The 21,198-nt window shown below is 38.7% G+C and overlaps 1 long non-coding RNA gene across 1 annotated transcript; it reads right to left on the bottom strand.

Moving 5' to 3' along the window:
• Positions 1–337: 337 nt before the first annotated feature.
• LOC117064104 lies at positions 338–20,125 on the bottom strand. The gene is made up of 3 exons (XR_004429267.1): positions 20,115–20,125; positions 2,684–2,687; positions 338–496 (listed from the first exon to the last, which is right to left on the bottom strand). It is a non-coding gene; the product is annotated as an uncharacterized LOC117064104 (long non-coding RNA).
• Positions 20,126–21,198: the final 1,073 nt, after the last annotated feature.

Below are 21,198 nucleotides of genomic sequence, written 5' to 3'. Positions count from 1 at the left end.
AAACTTTCTGAACATAAGAAAATTTCCCTTTTAAAACAGAATGCTTTTAACAGTAGCCAAGTCACCTCTTGAACGCTTTTCTACTTAGAAATGTTTTCTACCAGATACCCTAAATCATCTCTTAGGTTCAAAGTTCCACAAATCTCTATGGCAGGGGCAAAGTGCTGCCAGTCTCTTTGCTAAAACATAACAAGAGTCACCTTTACTCCCGTTCCCAACAAGTTCCTCATCTCCATCTGAGACCACTTAAGCCTGGACCATATTGTTCATATCACTATTAGCATTTTTCTCAAAGCCACCAACAAATCTCTAGGAGGCCTCAAACTTTCCCACCTTTTCCTATCTTGTTCTGAGCCCAACAAACTGTTCCAACCTTTGCCTGTTACACAGTTCCAAAGTCGCTTCCACATTTTCAGGTATCTTTTCAGCAATGCCCCACTCTACCGGTACCAACTTACTGTATTAATCTATTTTCGTGCTGCTGATAAAGACATACCTGAGACTGGGAAGAAAAAGAGATTTAATTGGACTTAAAGTTCCACATGGCTGAGGAGGCCTCAGAATCACGGTGGGAGGTAAAAGGCACCTCTTACACGATAGCAGCAAGAGAAAATGAGGAAGAAGCAAAAGTGGAAACCCCTGATAAACCCATCAGCTCTTGTGAGACTAATTCACTATCAGGAGAATCAGAGAAAAGACCGGCCCCCATGATTCGATTACCATCTCCTGGGTCCCTCTCACAACACATGGGAATTCTGGGAAATACAATTCAAGTTGAGATTTGGATGGGGACACAGTCAAACCATATTAAAAAAGAAGTACTCTCTTTTCACTCGATTTCACTGGCTTATATAATATATAATTAAATCAATATAATTGAAATAACAAGTACAACTGGCATTTACCAGCTTGAAGACAAAGTCCAACTGATCCTTGGGCAGTAAGTGGCTCTCCTGGAGGGAGGAGAGGGGGTAGGTATCTGTGGGAACAGCCCACAGGAGTGCCCCATCAGTCACCAAGTGCATCTATCATCACATCTTACTTAACTCTGGGAGAAGGTGATGTACATGTTGGTTCAAGGAACATCTGCTGTTTATTAATTTCTTTTAGAGATTTTTAATGCGTTTTAAGCAACATGACCCTTTCTTCAGTTGAAATCTTACACAGAAAAACAGAATATCCATCAAGAGAGGAGCTGTTCTGGGGGAATCATATTCATCATCTCTATTCCCCCATGGTGGTCCTTGAGAAACATCTAGAACTGCCCCAGGCTATACGAAGCGCAGGATAACAACCTAAGACAGAGTCCAGTCCTTTTGCATTAAAGTGATATATTGGAATCTAAAGATCTTCTGACTGGAACTCAGTTTTTCTGCCTCCTGGGCTTATACTTTTTCTGTTACATTTTCCATCTTTTACTTCCCATGTGACTTGCAGCTGCCTCTCATGGGGTCTTTTTGGCATCTGATTATCTCTGAGTGGCAGCCCAGAGTCACTTACAAGTGCCCAAGTACTCACCTCCTTGGTATCAGCCCTGATATTTGGCCTAGAGGTTAGGAAGGAAAATAGCTTGGCTCAGCGTGGCCTTACTCTATGTAGTTTACTGAACTTACCGCTAGCAACTCACCCCTATGAATCGGGTGTGTGGTGGACCAGGCATGAATTTCTTTCTTTCTCAACTTTTCTTCAAGACTGTTACTTTTCAGTAGTCTGTGGGTAAGAGGTTTTTTGTTTGTTTGTTTGTTTTCGTTTTTGTTTTTGAGACAGAGTCTCACTCTGTCACCAGGATGGAGTGCAGTGGCACAATGTATGCTCACTGCAACCTCCACTTCCTGGGTTCAGGTGACTCCCCTGCCTCATCCTCTTGAGTAGCTGGGACTACAGGCATGCACCACCACCCCCAGATAATTTTTTGTATTTTAGTGGAGACAGGGTTTCACCATGTTGGCCAGGAGGGTCTTGGTCTCCTGACCTTGTGATCTGTCCCCCTCGGCCTCCCAAAGTGCTGGAATTACAGGTGTGAGCCACCATGCCCGGCCAGAAATATTTTTATTGCCTTCAAATTGCTCCCAGGGGAGGTTATATACAAGCTGGGCTTGGTCTGTAAAAAGAGATGGAAGGGTAAAAGGAAATTCTAGGCAGAGGGAGTACCAAATGCAGAGGCCTTAACTTGACTTCACCAAGCATGGTATTGCAGAAGCAAAAGGTAAGAACAAAAGCCAGAATCATGAAGGGTTTTATAACTGTGCTAAGAGGGAGTGGAAAGTTATCAAAGTTAAAAGCAAGCAGGGGAATGGTATGATCAGACTGTGATTTAGACGGGTCACCTGTCAACACTGGAAAATGAATGGGGACAAGGAGAGATTGAGGCAGGGAGACCAGATAGGAAGCTGTAACAGTAACTCAGGGGAAAGATGATAGAGACCTGAACTAAGGCAATGATAATTCAAATAAAGAGGAGGAGATAGATTCCTAGATATTAAGCATGCCTATACTTAGGACACTTTCCAATGCTAACTGACTAGAACGCTGGATTAAAGTGCCAAAACAATTTTCGGGGACATGAAAGAGAGTGTAGATTTCACATGTAATCAAGCTTCAGTTTCAGTTTTAGGGAATATTGTAGAGCTTCTAGTTTTCCTATTGGGGTTGCCATGTATGGCTAGATATGCAGTGCACTAACACAACTTTAGTTTTTAAATTTTTAAATTTTTTTTGAGATGGAGTTTCACTCTTGTTGCCCAGGTTGGAAGGCAATGGCATGATCTTGGCTCACCACAAACTCTGCCTCCTGAGTTCAAGTGATTCTCCTGCCTCAGCCTCCCGAGTAGCTGGGATTATAGGCATGCGCCACCATGCCTGGCTAAGTTTGTATTTTTAGTAGAGACAGGGTTTCTCCATGTTGGTCAGGCTGGTCTCTAACTCCCGACCTCAGGTGATCCACCCGCCTCGGCCTCCCAAAGTGCTGGGATTACAGGTGTGAGCCACCATGCCCGGCCACAACTTTAAAATGTGCTATGATTATAGACCGGAATGTTTGAAGCCTCTTTGAGTTGTGCAGTGCTTCAACTCTTCTTCGTATGGTCGTGCAAACAAAATTTTCCAAAGATAGTCTACACAGCTTCTTGAGAAATGTCATGTGAGGTATATAAGCCCTAAGATCTAATGTAAGACTGAAACAGTTATTGCTCCACACAGGTGCTGAGAGAGGTAAGAGAGAAATGCCGATGGCAACAGGCTCTCACGTAGCTGGGGAAGGACCCCACAAGAAGGTAATATAAAGCCCTTTGTATCAAAATAGACTGAGGGAAAACTTCCACTTCCATCAATGTGTCACAGCCTGGAAACCAGTCCCAGTAGGGATACTCCACCATGGTGCCCAATTCAGGGGCTCAGGATATGGACTGCAGAAGAATGTGGAAGAGTCTCTAGATTGCTAAGCTCCTCCATAGGATCTGCTCCCAAAAACCAACAGTCCTTTTTCTTTCCGTTCTCTTTTTGGGAAAGGCTAAGATACATGCACCTTCCTTTGCTTCACTGTAGCCAATAAAGTTTGTAAGTCTTCTAGAAGTAGGCCCTTTGTTCACAATCCATGGTGTATCTGAAATATGTGAAGAAGTAAATGAATGTCTGTACTTACCCATTTCTGTACACAGTAGATGTATCTCTGATAAGTTGTAAATATACTTCATAGAAACCAAATTTTACTTTTAAATAGTTTTTCTCGTGATGACATTATAAAACTATCTAGCAATTATAGTTTATTTAAACATTTATTAAGCATTTTAACCCAGGGTGGACGTCTGTAAGAGAGGAAAATTGCAGATGAAAGTACATACACTGTGTTGATTATAATATCAGTGCTTAACACATATATGCACCTGACACATAGTAGATGCTTGATGAATGTTCACTGACTTCACAAATACATGCGTCTGTTCAACCAAGAGCTTCTACACAAATTATCTCATCACTAACAAGTCTGTGAAGTAGGTGTTCTTATCTCTGTTTTGCATAAAAGAAAACAGAAGCTCAAAAATGTTCATTGACAAGTCCTAGTTTCCATTCATTTCGAAGATGGAATAATGGAGTACATGAAGAATATACAAATAGTTGATAGGCACAAAAAGAGAAAAAGAAAAAGGGCAAAATACAAAACAAAATCCACGAAATTTTGACTTCTTAACTCTCCTATTTTGTTCTGCCTATTGTTATCATTTCTTTCATTTTTTAGTTAGCATTATATAACACTTATTTTTTTTATATCTACTTTCAGATTGAAAGATTTGTTTTCCAAAATTGTTATCCTAATTTGTTGGGTTGACTTGATAAACTGATAAAATAGATATTTTAGGAAGAAGAACAAACAAGCTTCAAAAAAAATAGCAGGTGTTGAAAACGATGGATGGAAGGGGCCATGATTCGCTGGGACTCTGATGTTTCCTCTGCACAAAATCTAATGCTGTTGACCCTAATGTTGGGGGAAGCTGGTTTCATAGTGTCACCTCTCCAATATACCACAAAGTATAGACTCTGCCCATTTGTGGTTATTCAGGTTCCCACATCTCTCCCACCTGCGTGGAGACCTCCTGGGCTTAAGTCAGCTCAAACCATCACATCCTCCCTTGGTGATCCCCATGGCTTCCACTGGAGATCGTGTTACTTGGTTCCTGTCCTAAACCAGTGCTGAGCTTTGCACACTTGATGTGCTTTTTCTCTCCTATCTTTTTTTAGGTGAGGGTGAACAGAAGTCCAAGGATCAGGTGCTGGCTACAGAACAGAGAGATTTGGTTTCTGTCAGGATCAAAGGTGAACATAAACCAAAAATAAGGACAGCACCTCCACTGTTAGGGTCCTTTCAGACAATAAAACAGGATACATATTTACAATCTGCAAACACCACTCAGGAGAATTTGTAGCAAGCAATGCACTGTCTTAATTTGATTGACCCAATCCTTTTTTGGGGGCATTGGGTCTCTGCAACCTCAGATGGCATTTTCCAAGAACTGCAGAAACCTCAATCTTATCTTTGGTTAAACTTCTTTCATTCAGCCTGCTCTGACTCAGAGATCTTTTTATTCATACTTTTTCTAAATCATTGAGCAGGAATTGATTAAATATCAGACTTTAAAACAAAAAATAAATTTGCTGGGGGTTTTAGTTCATAAAAGAAGGTCCAATAAGATAGAAATAAATACATGCATGCATGAAATTTTGGTGGAGGTGGCAATGTACTCCCCAGCAAGTAAACTGCAAATTCACAATGGTGTTTACTGAAGTGCACTATTTTTAGAAAAGGCAAGTCTAATAGAGGTTGGCTTTGAGAGCTGTTTGATCCAGCTTTTCATCGCTATGAGGTGGAGACAACTTTGGCAAGCCCTCAGCTGGGAGAAATCACCACCAGGGCTTCCACTGCACGAACCTCTGCTCTTGTGACCAAACATAGACTTGCTGCTTCAGGAAGATTTGCATAAAAAGGGATTGATTTTCATTTGATTCTGCAAATGGACTCTCTGAGCTAGCCTGGAGGAAAGGAAGAGAATAAAAAGGGGAACAAAACTGCTTTGGCAGTTCTGGCCAGCTTCCAAATGCTTCAAGCTGCCAGCACAACTGGCTTAATCTGCTTCTTTAGAGCAGAAGATATGCTTAACTTTCAAGGCCAGAAACTCAAGACTTAATGAGGGATAATCTAAAATTCTGACTCTTTTTTCTGGTAAGAAACAAAAGCAAAAGAGAAAAAAAGCAAGTTACTATTCTTGGACTCTTCTGCACTTAAAAATTTTTTAATTGCAGGAATGGTGGTCGTTCTCCTTTAAAAACATTTTAAAAATTGTAAAAATGCACAACATCTGTAAGAAAGAATCCTCCTGCATGTGTTGTTATTATATTATTGAGTTAAGATTGTTTAAGACAAGAAAATATCTCTCTGAAATAAAATTTATTGAACTTGATCTAAAATTGTTACTTTTTTGCAGACCATTTATCATGGGCAGGCATTAATTTTAGTTTAGTTACAAAGATGAAAGATCAATAAAATATATTCCCTATACTCAGGGACCTCACAATCTAGCAGGGGAAACACAAATTCATGAATATATAAAGATATGTCTCCTAATTTTCATGCAGTGTGAAGAGCATTATATGAAAGATATGGGCAAGATGTGAAACAAGGTAAGGTAGCAACAAATTCAGCCTAGGTGGACAGAAGTTGATTAAGGCTTCACAAGGATATTAATGTTTGAGCTGGACTTTAAGGAAATATTATCTAACAAGTGTTGGAAGTGAGACCAGGATTAAGTGAGGACTTAGAAAGCACTTGCTAATGGTGAGGTCAGCTCTGTTCAGACAAGGGGGCTGGGCCACACACAAGATTGCACAGCTCCTACCACCTGGTCAGAGCTCCAAGAGACTTCACCAGAACTGGAGCACTAAGCTTCTGACAGGGCTTCTTGCTTTACCCATTATCCTTCTATAGAAGACTTTTCTCCGCAGAGTGTTAAGACTCAATCCTTTAATATATAAATCATTTATTTCTTAAAAACGTATTTATATAGTGCCTACTATGTGTCAGGCTCTCTACTAGACACTTGGAATACACCAGTAAACAAAACAGAAAAAAAAAGCCTTGCTGAACTAATTCCTTAGCAGTGGGAGATAGTCTCACCATGAAAAAAACATAATAGATAAGTATAAACTAAAATTTATAGTATGTTAGAAAGTAGTATTATTTTTTAAAAATATGAAAGCAGATCAGAAAGACTAGAGCTGGGAGGAAGTTAAAGTTTTAAAAAGAGTGGTCAAGGTAGACTGCACTGAGGCATTGGTCTTTAAGCATAGACCTGAAGGGGTTAGCCATGTGAGTGATTGGTGAAGAGTGTTATAGGCAGAGGGAATAGTCGATACAAATGACAAAAGTGTTTTCAAAAACAGCAAAGAGGTCATTGTGGCTGGAACAGGGATTGAGGGAGAAAGAAATAAAGTCATCTCATGAAGGGTCAGGGTATTACAAGATATCTGACTTTGCTTGGTGGAAAATGGGTTTTGAGCAGAGGATTGACATGCTCTGATTTATACTTCAAAGTTAAACAACCTGACTGACTTGATAATAGACTACAGGAGAAAATGTTGAAATGGAGCAAGCTTGAGAGACTACATCAGCAACCAGGAGACAGGAGGAGGAAGCTGAAAACAGGGAAATAAGCAGAGGAAGTTGGGTGAAGCAGTGAGAGTCTGGATATACTGTGAAAGCAGAGCCAATAGGATTTGCTGATGAATTGACTGTGAGGTGAGAATGGAAGGAATTGGTAATGACACCAAGGTTTTTGGCCTGAGCATCTGGAAGAATGGAGTTGCCATCCACTGAAACGGAAAAGACTATAGGTAAAACAGGCTTGGGGATAAGACAAGGAGATTAATTTGGGGCATATTAAGTTTAGACACCCCAACAGAGACAGAAACCTAAGTTTATGGGAGAGGTGAGAATTGGGATATTCATTTGGAAATCACTGGTGTATAAATTGTATTGAGTCATAAGCCTGGGTGAGATCACAAAGTGAGTATGTATACAGGGAGAAGAAAAGAAGATCATGTGCTGGGAAAGTAACAAGCTCAAAAGACTGAGAAGGAGCAATGATCAAGGTAGGAGGAATACCCAGGCAGTGTAGTTGCCTGGAAACCAAATAATGAAAGTTATCATCAAAAAGTAGAAAATGGACAATGCTGTCAAATGCTGATGAAAAAAGCAGAGAACTGCCCTTTGTATTTATCAACATACAACTTATTGTTAAATCCAGGGAGTCACTGGTAAATTTTACAATGGTAAATTTTACAAGAGCAATTTTGGTAGAGTGGTCAAGGTAAATCTTGATTGGAGTAAATTATTCACAATTTCTGCTTTGGAGCCATATTCCCAACCTTTTCTTATTTTTGCCCTGCATCTGATCCTCCTACTCACCTTGCTGTTTTCTTTTTTTTCTTCTTCAACTTATATTTTAAGTTCAGGGGTACATTTGCAGGATGTGCAGATTTGTCACATAGGTAAAGGTGTGTCGTGGTGGTTTGCTGTACAGATTATCCCATCACTCAGGTATTAAGCCCAGCATCCATTAGCTATTCTTCCTGATGCTCTCCCTCTCCCCACTCCCTCAACAGACTCCAGTATGTGGTGTTCCCCACCATGTGTCCGTGTATTCTCATCATTCAGCTCCCACTTATAAGTGAGAACATGCATTGTTTGCTTTTCTGTTCCTGTGTTAGTTTTCTGAGGATAGTGGCTTCCAGTTCCATCCATGTCCCTGAAAAGGGCATGATCTCATTCCTTTTCATGGCTACATAGTATTCCACAGTGTTACGTACATTTTCTTTATCCAGTCTATCATTGATTTACATTTAAGTTGATTCCATGCTTTTATTACTGTGAATAGTGCTGTAGTGAACATACATGTGCATATATCTTTATAATAGAATGATTTATAATCCTTTGGGTATATACCCAGTAATGGGATGGGGGTCAAATGGTATTTATGCCATGTGTAGATCTTTTAGAAATTGTCACACTGTCTTCTACAATAGATGAACACATTTACACTCCCACCAACAGTGTATAAGCATTCCTTTTTCTCCACAACCTCACCAGCATTTGTTGTTTTTGACTTTTTAATAATAGCCATTCTGACTGTAGTGAAAAGGTATCTTATTGTGGTTTTGATTTGCATTTCTCTAATGAGCAATGATGTTGAGCTTTTTTCATATGTTTGTTGGTCTCATGTATGTCTTCTTTTGAGAAGTGTCTGTTCATGTCCTTTGCCTGCTTTTTAATGGGTTAGTTTTTTTCTTGTACATTTTCTTAAGTTCCTTGTAGTCTCTGGATATTAGATCTTTGTCAGATGGATAGATTGCAAAATTTTTCTCCCATTCTGTGTGTTGTCTGTTCACTCTAATGGTAGTTTATTTGGCTGTGCAGAATCATTAGATCCCATTTTTCAGTTTTTGCTTTTGTTGCAGTTGCTTTTGGTGTTTTTGTCATGAAATCTTTACCTGTTCCTATGTACTGAATGGTATTGCCTAGATTTTCTTCTACAGTTTCCAGAGTTTTGGGTTTTACATTTAAGTCTTTAATCCTTCTTGAGTTGATTTTTGTATATGGTGTAAGGAAAGGGTATAGTTTCAATATTCTGCATATGGCTAGCCAGTTATCCTAGCAGCATAATTTATTAAACAGGAAATCATTTTCCCATTGCTGGTTTTTATCAGGGTTGTTGAATACCAGATGGTTGTAAGTGTCAGGTCTTATTTCTGAGTTCTTGATTCTGTTCCATTGGTTTATGTGTCTGTTCCTGTACCAGCATGGTGCTGTTTTGGTTACTGTGGCCTTGTAGTATAGTTTGAAGTTGAATAGCATAATACTTCCAGCTTTTTTCTTATTTCTTAGCATTTTCTTGGCTATTTGGGCTCTTTTTTGGTTCCATTTAATTTTAAAATAGATTTTTCTTATTCTGTGAAGAATGTCAATGGTGGTTTAACAGGAATAATACTGAATCTATAAATTACTTTGGACAGTATGGTCATTTTCATCATATTAATTCTTCTTATCCATGAGCATGGAATGTTTTTCTATTTGTTTTTGTCCTCTGATTTCTTTGGGCAGTGGTTTGTAGTTCTCCTTGGAGAGGTTTTTCACTTCCCCTGTTAGCTGTATCACTGGGTATTTTATTCTCTTTGTAGCAATTGCGAATGGGAGTTCATACCTGATTTGGCTCTTTGCTTATATATTGTTGGTGTATAGGGATGCTAGTGATTTTTGCAAATTGATATTGTATCTGAGACTTTGCTGAAGTTGCTTATCAGCTTAAGAGGCTTTCGGGCTAAGATGATGGAGTTTTCTAGATATAGGATTATGCCATCTGCAAACAGAGATAATTTGACTTCTTCTCTTCCTATTTGAATACCCTTTATTTCTTTCTCTTACCTGATTTCCCTGGCCAGAACTTCCAATGCTATGTTGAATAGAAGTAGTGAGAGAGGGTATCCTTGCCTTGCACTGGTTTTTGAAGGGAGTGCTTCCAGCTTTTGCCCATTAACATGATATTGGCTGTGGGTTTGTCATATATGGCTCTTATTATTTTGAAGTATGTTTTTCCAATAGCTAGTTTATTGAGAGATTTTAACATGAAGGAATGTTGAATTTTATTGAAGGCCTTTTCTGCATCTATTGAGATAATCATGTGGTTTTTGTCTTTGGTTCTGTTTGTGTGATGAATCACATTTATTGATTTGTGCATGTTGAACCAACCTTGCATCCCAAGGAAGAAGCCAACTTGATGGTGTTGGATAAGCTTTTTGATGTGCTGTTAGATTTGGTCTGTCAGTATTTTGTTGAGTATTTTGCATCAATGTTCATTAAGGATATCAGCCTGAATATTTTGTTCGTTGTTGTATCTCTGCCGGGTTTTGGTATCAGGATGAAGCTGGCCTCATAGAACAAGTTAGGGAGGAGTCTCTCCTTTCTAATTGTCTGGAGTAGCTTCAGTAGAAATTGTGCCAGCACTTCTTTGTACCTCTGTGGAATTCAGCTGTGAATCCATCTGATTCTGGGCTTTTTTTGGTTGGTAGGATATTCATTAATGTATAAATTTCAGAACTCATTATTGGTCTGTTCGGGGATTCAATTTCCTCTTGGTTCAGTCTTGGGAGGGTGTATGTGTCCATGAATTTATCCATTTTGTCTAGATTTTCTAGTTTATCTGCATAAAGGTATTTACAGTATTCTCTGATGGTTGTTTGTATTTCTGTGGGGTCAGTGGTGATATCCCCCTTATCATTTGATTGTGTTTATTTGATTCTTCTCTCTTTTCTTCTTTGTTAGTCTAGTTAGTGGTCTATCTTATTACTATTTTTTTCAAAAAACCAACTTCTAGATTCATTGATTTTTCTGAAGGTTTTTTTCTGTCTCCACCTCCTTTAGCTCAGCTCTGATTTTGATTATTTCTTGTCTTCTGCTAGTTTTAGGGTTTGTTTTCTCTTTGGTTCTCTAGTTCTTTTAGTTGTGACATTAAGGTGTTAACTTGAGATCTTTCTAGCTTTTTGATGTGGAAATTTAGTGCTAGAAATTTCCCTCTTAACACTGCTTTAGCTGCGTCCCAGAGATTCTGGTATGTTATCTCTTTGTTCTCATTAGTCTCAAAGAACTTCTTGATCTCTGCCTTAATTTCATTATTTACCCAGTAGTCATTTAGAAGCAAGTTGTTCAATTTCCAGCAGTTGCATGGTTTTGAGTGAATTTCTTAATCTTGAGTTCTAATTTGATTGTTCTGTGATCTGAGAGACTGTTATGACTTCAGTTCTTTTGTATTTGCTGAGGAGTGTTTTACTTCTGATTATGTGATTAATTTTACAGTAATTCCCGTGTTGCAAAGAGAAGAATGTATATTCTGTTGATTTTGGGTGGGGAATTATTTGATATCTGTCAGGTCCACTTGATCCAGAGCTGAGTTTAGGTCCTGAATATCTTTGTCAATTTTCAGTCTCCATGATCTGTCTAATATTGTCAGTGGAATTTTAAAATCTCCCACTATTATTGTGTGGGAGTTTAAGTCTCTATGTAAGTCTCTAAGAATTTGCTTTATGAATTTAAGTGTTCCTGTATTGGGTGTTTATATATTTAGGATAGTTAGCTCTTCTTGTTGAAAGGTATTACATAATGCCTTTCTTTGTCTTGTTTGATCTTTGTTGGTTTACAGTCTGTTTTGTCAGAAACTAGAATTGCAACCCCTGTTTTATTCTGTTTTCCATTTGCTTGGTAAATTTTCCTCCATCCTTTTATTTTGAACCTATGTGTGTCTTTGCATATGAGTTGGGTCTCTTGACCACAGCATACCTATGGATCTTGGCTCATTATCCAGCTTGCCAGTCTGTGTCTTTTAATTGGGGCATTTAGCCATTTACATTTAAGGTTAGTATTATTACGTGTGAATTTTATCCTGCCATCATGATGCTAGCTGGTTATTTTTTAGACTTATTTATGGGGTTGCTCCATAGTGACACTGGTCTGTGTACTTCAGTGTGTTTTTGCAGTGACTGGTAACAGTTTTTCCTTTCCATATTTAGTGCTTCCTTCAGGAGCTCTTGCAAGGCAGGACTGATGGTAATGAATTTCCTCAGTCTTTGCTTGTCTGAGAAGGATCTTATTTCTCCTTCACGTATGAAGCTTAGTTTAGCTGGATATGAAATTCTAGGTTAGAAATTATTTTCTTTAAGAATGTTGAATATTGCACCTCAATCTCTTCTGGTTTGTGGGGTTTCCACTGAGAGGTCTGCTGTTAGTCTGAAGGGTTTTCTTTTACAGGTGACCTGGCCTTTCTCTCTGGCTTCCCTTAACATATTTTTTTTCATTTTTGACCTTGGAGAATCTGATGATTATGTGTCTTCTCATGGAGTATCTTACTAGGGTTCTCTGGATTTTCTAAGAATATTGGCCTGTCTTGCTAGGTCGGAAAAATTCTCCTGGATGATATACTGGAGTATATTTTCCAACTTGGTTCCATTGTCTCCCTTGCTTTCAGGTACCTCAGTCAGTCATAGGTTTCATCTTTTTATGTAATCTCATATTTATCAGATGTTTTATTCTTCCTTTTCATTATTTTTTCTCTATTCTTGTCTGCTTTATTTCAACGAGATAGTCTTCAAGCTCTGGAATTCTTTCTTCCACTTAATCTATTCTGCTATTGATATTTGTGATTGCATTGTGAAGTTCTTGCATTCTATTTTTCAGCTTCATAACGTCAGTCGTGTTCCTCTCTAAACTGGGTATTCTAGCTATCACCTCCTGTATTGTTTTATTATGATTCTTAGCTTCTTTGCATTGGGTGACAAGACACTCCTTTAGCTCAGTGAAATTCCTTATTGCCCACTTTCTGAAGTCTACTTCTGTCATTTCGGCCATCTCAGCCTCAGCCCAGTTCTGTCTTTGTGGGAGAGGTATTGCAATCATTTGGAGGACACAAGGCACTCTGACTTTTTGAGTTTTCAGCATTTTTGCGTTGATTCTTTTTCATCTTTGTGGGCTTATCTACCTTTGATCTTTGAGGTTGCTGACCTTTAAATGGGGTTTTTTGGAGTTTCTTTTTGCTGATGATGTTATTGTTTTCTGTTTGTTTTTCTTTTAACAGTCAGGCTACTCTTTAATAGAACTTCTGTGGTTTGCTGGGAGTCTGCTCCAGATCCTAGTTTCCTTAGTTTTTCCCATACCTGGAGGTATCACCAGTAAAGTGTGCAAAACAGCAAAGATGACAGCCTGCTCCTTCCTCTGGAAGGTTCATCCTAGGTGGGTACTGACCTGTTGCCAGCCTGAACTACACCTGTAGGAGGTGGTTGGAGACCTCCATCAGGAGGTCTTACCCAGTCAGGAGGAATGGGAATAGGGACCCACTTAAAGAAGCAGTCTGGCTGCTTTTTGGTAGTGCAGCTGTGTTGTATTGTGGGTGACCCTTCCTCATCTGCACCATCTGAACTCTTCAGAACTGGCAGGCTGGAACAGCTGAGTCAATGGAAACACAGAGATTGTAGCTTTCCCTCCCTCTTAGAACACAGTCTTTCTCAGGCAGACTCTAGCCTGTTGCTGGTGGTTGGCTGGAATTCCAAGCCAGTGGCTCTTACCTTATGAGGTGCTGTGGAAGGGGTTTAAGACAGAAACCAGTGGCTCTTAACTTGTGGGGATTGAGAAACAATGCCGCTTGGCTCCCTGGATTCAGCCCCTCTCCTGGGGGTATGCATGGATGGATCTCCCACCTTGCTGGAAATCCTGAGGCAGAATATGCAAAACTCCTTGGTCTCTGTGCATGCCTGAGTGGCTACTCTGCTGGGACTCCACACAGCTCTGTGTGTTGGAACCAAGGCCCTGGTGGCATGGGCTTACAAAGGGATATCCTGGTTGCAAAGATTAGTGGGAGAAGCATGGTTTCCAGGGTGGGATCACACAATCACTCACTGCTTCTCTTGGCTGGGATGTGGGTTCCTTTGGCTCTGTGCTGCTGCCGGATGGGCTGTTGCCCCACCCTGCTTTTCTTCATTCTCTGTGGGCAAAGCTGTTTGCCTAGTCAGTCCCAGTGTGAGAATCTTGATATTTCAGTTGAAAATGCTAAATTTACTTGCCACTTTCATTCCCTTCTGTGAGTTCTGCAGACTACTGCTGCTTCTAATCGGCTATCCTGCCTTACTGGTTTTTTTGTTTGTTTCTGTCTTCCTGTCAGGTTTGTACTTGGTGCTTGGCCCCATCTCCATGGTTACAACTTTGCTTCCTTTAAATAATGACTATCTGTCCCAGTCACATTGCCTTCAGATGTGTCAAATACAAACCTCTTCTAGCTCTCGCAGACCCTTATCTTCATGGCTTGTTGCTACTGGATTTTTTGTGGCTTTAGAAGGGACCAGTGACAAGTGTCAAAGAGTTTACTGTAAATTGGATTATTGGCAAGACTTCCTGGTACACAGATCCTAAACCAAGTTTCGTTTTTCCCTTCAACCCAGTCTGTTTCATTTTCCCTAAGGCAAATTCACCAACCTGGCTGTAACGATTTGTCTACCTTTCCATGAAACTAGGATATTTCATGTCTTTATCTGGCCACAAGACCTAGTTTTTTTAATGGAGAGTTCTATCTCCTGGAAAGCTGTCTTATTCTGAATTCTTTTGAAGATATTTTGGCATTTTCTACTTCTAAGATCATCCCATATCAGAACTTCCACTAAGTTTTTGTTATCAAGAACAGGTCTAATATTCATCATATTTGCAACCCTATATGCTAGGGTCTGCTGAAAGCTAGAGACACACAGATGAAAAGAAGGTCAGGAAGGTTCCTAATACTTTTCATCAAAAGAAATATGATATAGGGTATTCTTCAGGAGCTTATGCTGATCCTTATGTTTGTTGTGGCTCCATTCAATACCAAGACATGGCTATAACACCAGCATGACGGTAAATCTAGTATTTAAATTTCCATAAAAATTAAGGGGATGAGAGGATAAGAATAAAGAGTTGTTGAATAATGACTGCTAAAAGACACTATCCAGGGAGAAAACTAATTTCTCTTTGTCCATATCCTTTAGTCCAAATATTTTATGATGGCTTCCTAAAAATAAACACAGTAGTGGCACCTTAGAATGGCCATAGTGTTTATGTAAGGCGTCCTAATAGCAACTGTGTAAAATTCACCATTTACTTAATTTAACAATAATGGAAAATGTTGATGGTAAGCTCTTTGACACTTTGATAAAAATGATGGTCCCAGTGATCTCTTCCTTCCAGTATTCCCACTCTTATGTAGTCCTCTTCCATAATATAATCAACAGAATGGGGCAGAAGTGATGGATGCGACTTTTAAAACTAGGTTATAAAAGGTGCCATGGATTCTGTCTTGTTCCCTCTCTTTCTTGGATCACTTGATCTGGGAAAGCCAGCTGCCATGTTAGGAAGCCATTCAAAACTGCCCTGTGGAGAGGCCCACGTGGTGAGGAACTGAGGTCTACCAACAGCCAACAAGGAACTAAAATTTCTTGCCAGTGTATGAGTGAACCTGGAAGTGGATTCTCCAGCCCCAGTTAAGCCTTCGTATATCTTCAGCCCTGTCCTACATCTTGACTGCAACCTCATGAGAGGTTTCAAACCAGAACCACTAGCTAAGCTACTTCCAAGTTTTTGACTCACAGAAACTATGCGAGATAGTAAAAATTTGTTGTTTTAAGCCACTAAATTGTGGCATAATGTGTTACGCAGCAATAGATTACAAATACAGTGTTTTATGAAAACTTTTGAAGGTACTATCTTCTCTCAAATTCTCTCAAATTAGAGCACTAATAAAATAATTGACTTTGTTTAGTGTCTCTGTGTACAATTTAATTTCCATTTGAAAATGTTTTCAGAATTCTGGAAATTTTATTTCTTTACCTTGATATTTACCAAATTTTAACAATAGCACTAAATGATTCAAAAGTTGGGCCTTGGAATCAGCAAACTGTAGTTTTAATCACAGTCCTGCTATTCGTTACCAGTATGACCTAAAGAAAGATGTGCCTCTGTTTTCTTGTCTGAATCATGATTATAATAAACACCTAACCTAAAAGACTAACATAAGGATTAATTTGATAATTGCAAGATCCCCCAGTTCCTCTTGCTTTCTTCCTGTGTCCTTACTGAAAATCACAGAGTGCCTTGACCATTTTGTGAGCCAACCCGCCGCAGGTTTATCCCAGCAGGCCTGAACCCAAACTGGGGCCTTGAACATTCATAGACACTGATAAAGGTCTCTAGGTTGTTGCCCAAAACTCTGAGAGGAGCTGGCTCCAGCCTTGAGCAAAAAATTTTAAACCTTCATATAAACTCTGTACCCTGACCCTTTCTCTGCAGACATACCTAAGTAAAATGTCATTTCTCTCTCACTGTCTGTCACAAGGATTAGTGCAGCACTCTGTAATTAGGTTCGTCTCATAAATGCTTTGGGCCGATTACCCTGGCATTTATTGCTTCTTTCTTTGGAATCCCAACCAGCTCCATCTCAGCTTGGTGTGGGGGCACTCCTCTGTAGGAATTCCCCTGACACTGCTTTTGGGGTGATTCCAGCCTCAGCGTCAAAGGACCAAAACAATAATATATGTAAAACCGCATATTGCTAGCTTATAACAACTACTGATTAAATTGTACTGAGGATGATGATATGATGATGATGATGATGATAATGTTGACACAATGATGAGGATGATGGGAAAGGAAAAAAAACTCCTTGTTTTTAACCTGTAGGTAAATTCTTTATGAAGTAAAAGATAGAACCTTTGCATTTCTGTATTATGATGTTCTCAGTTTATTGCCCTGTATTTTCTTCTTGAACATGTATAATTACATCTTTAATAATCATTATTTAACTTGGCAACATAACTCCCTAGCTTCTTCACAGTTTTCCATAGCCCATGATAAAGAAGGCATGTTGCAGGTATTCTCATGACAAAAAAAAAAAAAGCACATACTATTGAATCAATTAAAGGACAATTTTAGCAATAAGTTTAATTTTGGTCATTATTTAGATTCCTGTTGATTGCTTTTTCTGCAGTTAGTTTACTTGATAGTAAAGAGATAATGAAATGCATAAATTGTTCAACTATTCAACTCTTTGTAGAGACGTACAACCATATCCTTTGGCCAAGTGTCTGAAAACCTTGTGAGGTTAGTTAAATCTCAATAGTAGGATTAATTTTTAAAGCTACATAGAGTTCACTTTCTTTAACAACGTTTTACTGTGTTTCAATCTCATAGTTAAATGTGAGTTTGGATTTCCTTTCCCCATGGAGTTTAACAAATGAGCAAAGACCTACTTATTATCACTGATATGACAAGAATTTGGTGCTTCTCTTAGTCTCAATTTTATTATCTTTAAAGTAAGTGGATTGAGCTAATTGACTTACAGAGTAATTCTTCTTACAGATTTCTACTCATGCTCCAAGTGGTGAACCACAAATCCACTTCCCAACAAAGGCTACAAAATAAATGCTTTGTTGAATCGTCTTTGTTTCTAAATGAATATCTAGCATTAGAGGAGAACTCTACCCAGCCTTTTATATGTCTTTGGAGTACCTGGGGTCAGTAAGTTATGAAAACTTTGCTAGATGCTCCCCAAAAGATCAAAACTCATTGCTAGGATGTCCTTTGTGATGAGACTGCAATAGAAATGATAGCAACAAACAACAATTATGGGCTCACTGTAAGCTGGGCACTGTTCTAAGCAATTCACATGTATTATCTTGTTCAATCCTAAATCTGACTCTATCAGCTATTGCTATATTTTACAGAGTCACCTGGTGTCTCGCTAAGAATATTCTACATTCTCTACTTCCAGACACAGGAGAGATCATTCTTATTCTCTCTACAGTGTTCTGGCCTAAGCAATTGAGTCATCAGCATTGTCTTCTTCATGCCAGTAGCCATGGAAGGTGAACTTTTAAAAAGTGCAGTTCTGCAAACCTAGAACTAAGTAAGAAAATGTCCATTCACAGCAAAAAGATAAATGTGTTGTTTAGAAGTCCATTTTGAGAGATATAAACACTTTGCTCAGAAGCTGTGAAGCCCAGTACTCCCCTACCCTTTCACTCCATTATAAACACAAATACTGTATACACATACACGAGGTGTTCACTTGTGCCATTTTACATAACCTAAATTTGATTGCATACCAGAAGAAATGGAAAACACATTTAATGGCTTTTTTAAAAAATGCAAGTAAACCAGATGAATGAATCATTTTATACAAGAAAGGCAACAAATAACAGGAATTTGAAAAGATCAGGGCTATGGCTAGGAAATAAAAAATTCTGCCTTTCTAGCTAATAACATGGATCAGTGGTTCCTAGATATGTGTTTCTTGTGTTTATCTGATTTGTCTAATTAAGATCACTGGCATTTATGAAAGCGCTTTCATGGAAACAATGTCTAAGGTGCACAGCTGGTTCCAAATGACCTTGCTTCGGACACAGAACAGGAAGCAAGACTTCAGAATAGAACTCAGAGGCCAAAAGATATATCTAACCTCTGAAATAGAGAACTTTCTTGACTCAAGTGCATTTGATTTATATAAATTCAACCACTCTGTGTGTGGGGGTGGGGAACTCGGAAATAAAATGTTGCAAAGTGTTATTTTGCATATATGTTCTTTATTATATACTGAATAAATATGTGCACTTATATACTGCATACAAGTATGTGCATTCACATATTATGTTATGCAGGTTTTTACTCAAAATCCTGAAATCAGAACTTATGAGTGATTTAAAGGATTTCTGAGGATAATTTTGACCTTTCCTGCTTCTTATCTTAACCTACCTTAGAAGCCCAATCAGATAGCAACCTGAGACTCCACTGTGAATTAAAATGGCCCTGTGAGTGAGTGACAAGGCTGATAGGATGGATGTCTCCTGGTTCCAAGTATTAATTCAGATCTGTTTGCTAATAAAGTAGGGTCTCTCCCTTTCATATACTGCAATTCACCTGGAATAGAGAAGGAGGAGAAGTCAAAGTGGCTCAGGAGTATATTTGGTCAGTCTGTTAGATTTGATCCAGAATTGTGCAGAAGTTGCTTTTGTTACACTAGGACAATTGGGAGAAAACCCAGGTAAGAATTATCTTTCAACTAGGAGAACATATTCCAAAATCACTGAGAGAGAGTTTTGTATGGTATCACATTAGAACTGTGTTGTGTTGAGTTAGAAATGGTTTTCTTGCTCACAATTTTTCTTCCTCAGCTGGTGAAGGCATGCAGAGAGGATGACTTACCAGAGTTAGTCAGAAAAGCCCTCTGCACCTATTTGTATTCTTAGAGGCTGTGTGCATGATAAAGGTACAGAGACCAACTCAAGTCTTGTGGAAGCGGGTATATGTTTCAGGGACTAAAATAATACCACATATAAGTCAGGCAGGTACTTGCCTAGGAATGAAAAACCATCCTCTCAAAAGAGTCTCTGGAGGTTTTTATTTAAATGTTTTCAGCAAAATAAACTGTTACTAGGAAAACATGTTCTCATAAATATAAGAAGGGTCTGCAGGCCTGAAATGTATCTGGCTGATGTATCTTTCTTTGTAATCCCACTAAGCCCAGATACTCAGCCATGAAAGTCAGAACTCCCTGCACCCTTCATCACCCATTGCTGCTGGCAGAAAGCAGCCAGTGTTCTGAGCTTAAAGTAAACAGTCTTTCTTGATTAATGACCCCTGACCTTTTAAAGACTGTGTCTTCAGTGAGCTATTTTGAACACAGAGGCTCTTACATGATATATGGGCTGATCAACAGACTTAGAAGAATTCTGTTGGCCTGGTTTAATGAAGTGCTATAGCATACTCCAAAGAGACCTACTCTTTACTTGCCTCATCAATATTTGAGCTGAATTATAAACTAAAATCATTACTTCAGAATTTGTTAATTCTGAATTTGCATCATTTAATAGTAGCGTGTTAAGTATTTTATCATTGCTTTAATTTAAAAAGCATTTTACTAAGCAAATTAATAATGTAAACAAGAGGAAATTTTTGCTAAGTTTTGAAAATTAAGTGTTTCTAAGGAGTTTGTATAAAACTATTTGTAAACAACTTGTTAATAACACCTATAGATCATAATGCTTTGATGCATTAATTATAAACTTTTTAACCTATTCAATAAAGCAGGATTTTTTCCTAAATATTCTTGCTAGTTTCTCTCCAGTTATACAAAAGTAGTAATTAGACAGTTTAATTATTAATTCAATAATGTAGGTAAAATAGCATTTGCTGAGTTTCTATTGTTCAGTCGTTACAGAGTTAATAAAGATGTATTGCATATTCACTGTGCTAGGCCCTTTTTTCGGCACTGAAGACAATATAATGAACGAAAGAGAAAAAATAAAAAGAACAAAAAGAAAAAAGAAAATCTTTGTCCTTGTGAAGCTTGTATTGTCCTAGATGTTACAATTAAAACAATAAATACGTTAGACATGATTCCTGCCTGTGTACAGTTTTGATTCTGGTATAAAAGATGGGCAACAAACCAGGAAAATAATTTCATAAAGAGAATTCAATAATAAGGTAATGTACAGGGTGATGGGATAGGACATGGCCATTCTAACTCCCACTTTGGATACAGTGGTCAGAGAAGATCCCATGAAGAAATGATTAAGCTAAAGCATGAGGGATAAGAAGGAGCCAGACATTTACAGCCAAGGGAAAGGGGAAGAGTTTTCCAGGCTGGTTGACAGCCCTAGGCAGAGAAGAGTTTGCTGGGGGAGGAACCTATGACTATAGCTTAGTGTGAGCAGCCCTGGAGGTTCAGTTGGGAACCAGATCATATGTGTTCTCGTAGCCTGAAGTAAGGGGATTGGGCTTTACCTAAGTGAAATGAAAAGGGGTTTAAGACAGGGAGTAGCAACCAATTTCTATTTGTAAAAAAATATTTCTACCTGCTGAAGAATGGATTGTGGAGGGGCACGAAAGGAGCAGGAGGGCAGCTTGGAGCCATGTAAGAATGGTGAGGGCTTGGACCACGGTGGTGACTCTGAAGGTGCAGAGTAGGGAATGGGTTTGGGATGGACTTTGAAGGTTTATTTGAGAGCATTATTTAAAAATGGGATGGGGATGAGCACAGCAAAAGGGAAGAACCAGGTCTAAATTGATGAAGTGCCACATATTAAAATGGAAAA

Source organism: Trachypithecus francoisi, unplaced genomic scaffold (genome assembly GCF_009764315.1).
Source record: "Trachypithecus francoisi isolate TF-2019V2 unplaced genomic scaffold, Tfra_2.0 Contig01566, whole genome shotgun sequence".
Lineage (NCBI taxonomy): Eukaryota > Metazoa > Chordata > Mammalia > Primates > Cercopithecidae > Trachypithecus > Trachypithecus francoisi.
This window is presented reverse-complemented; position numbering and strand designations above follow the sequence as displayed.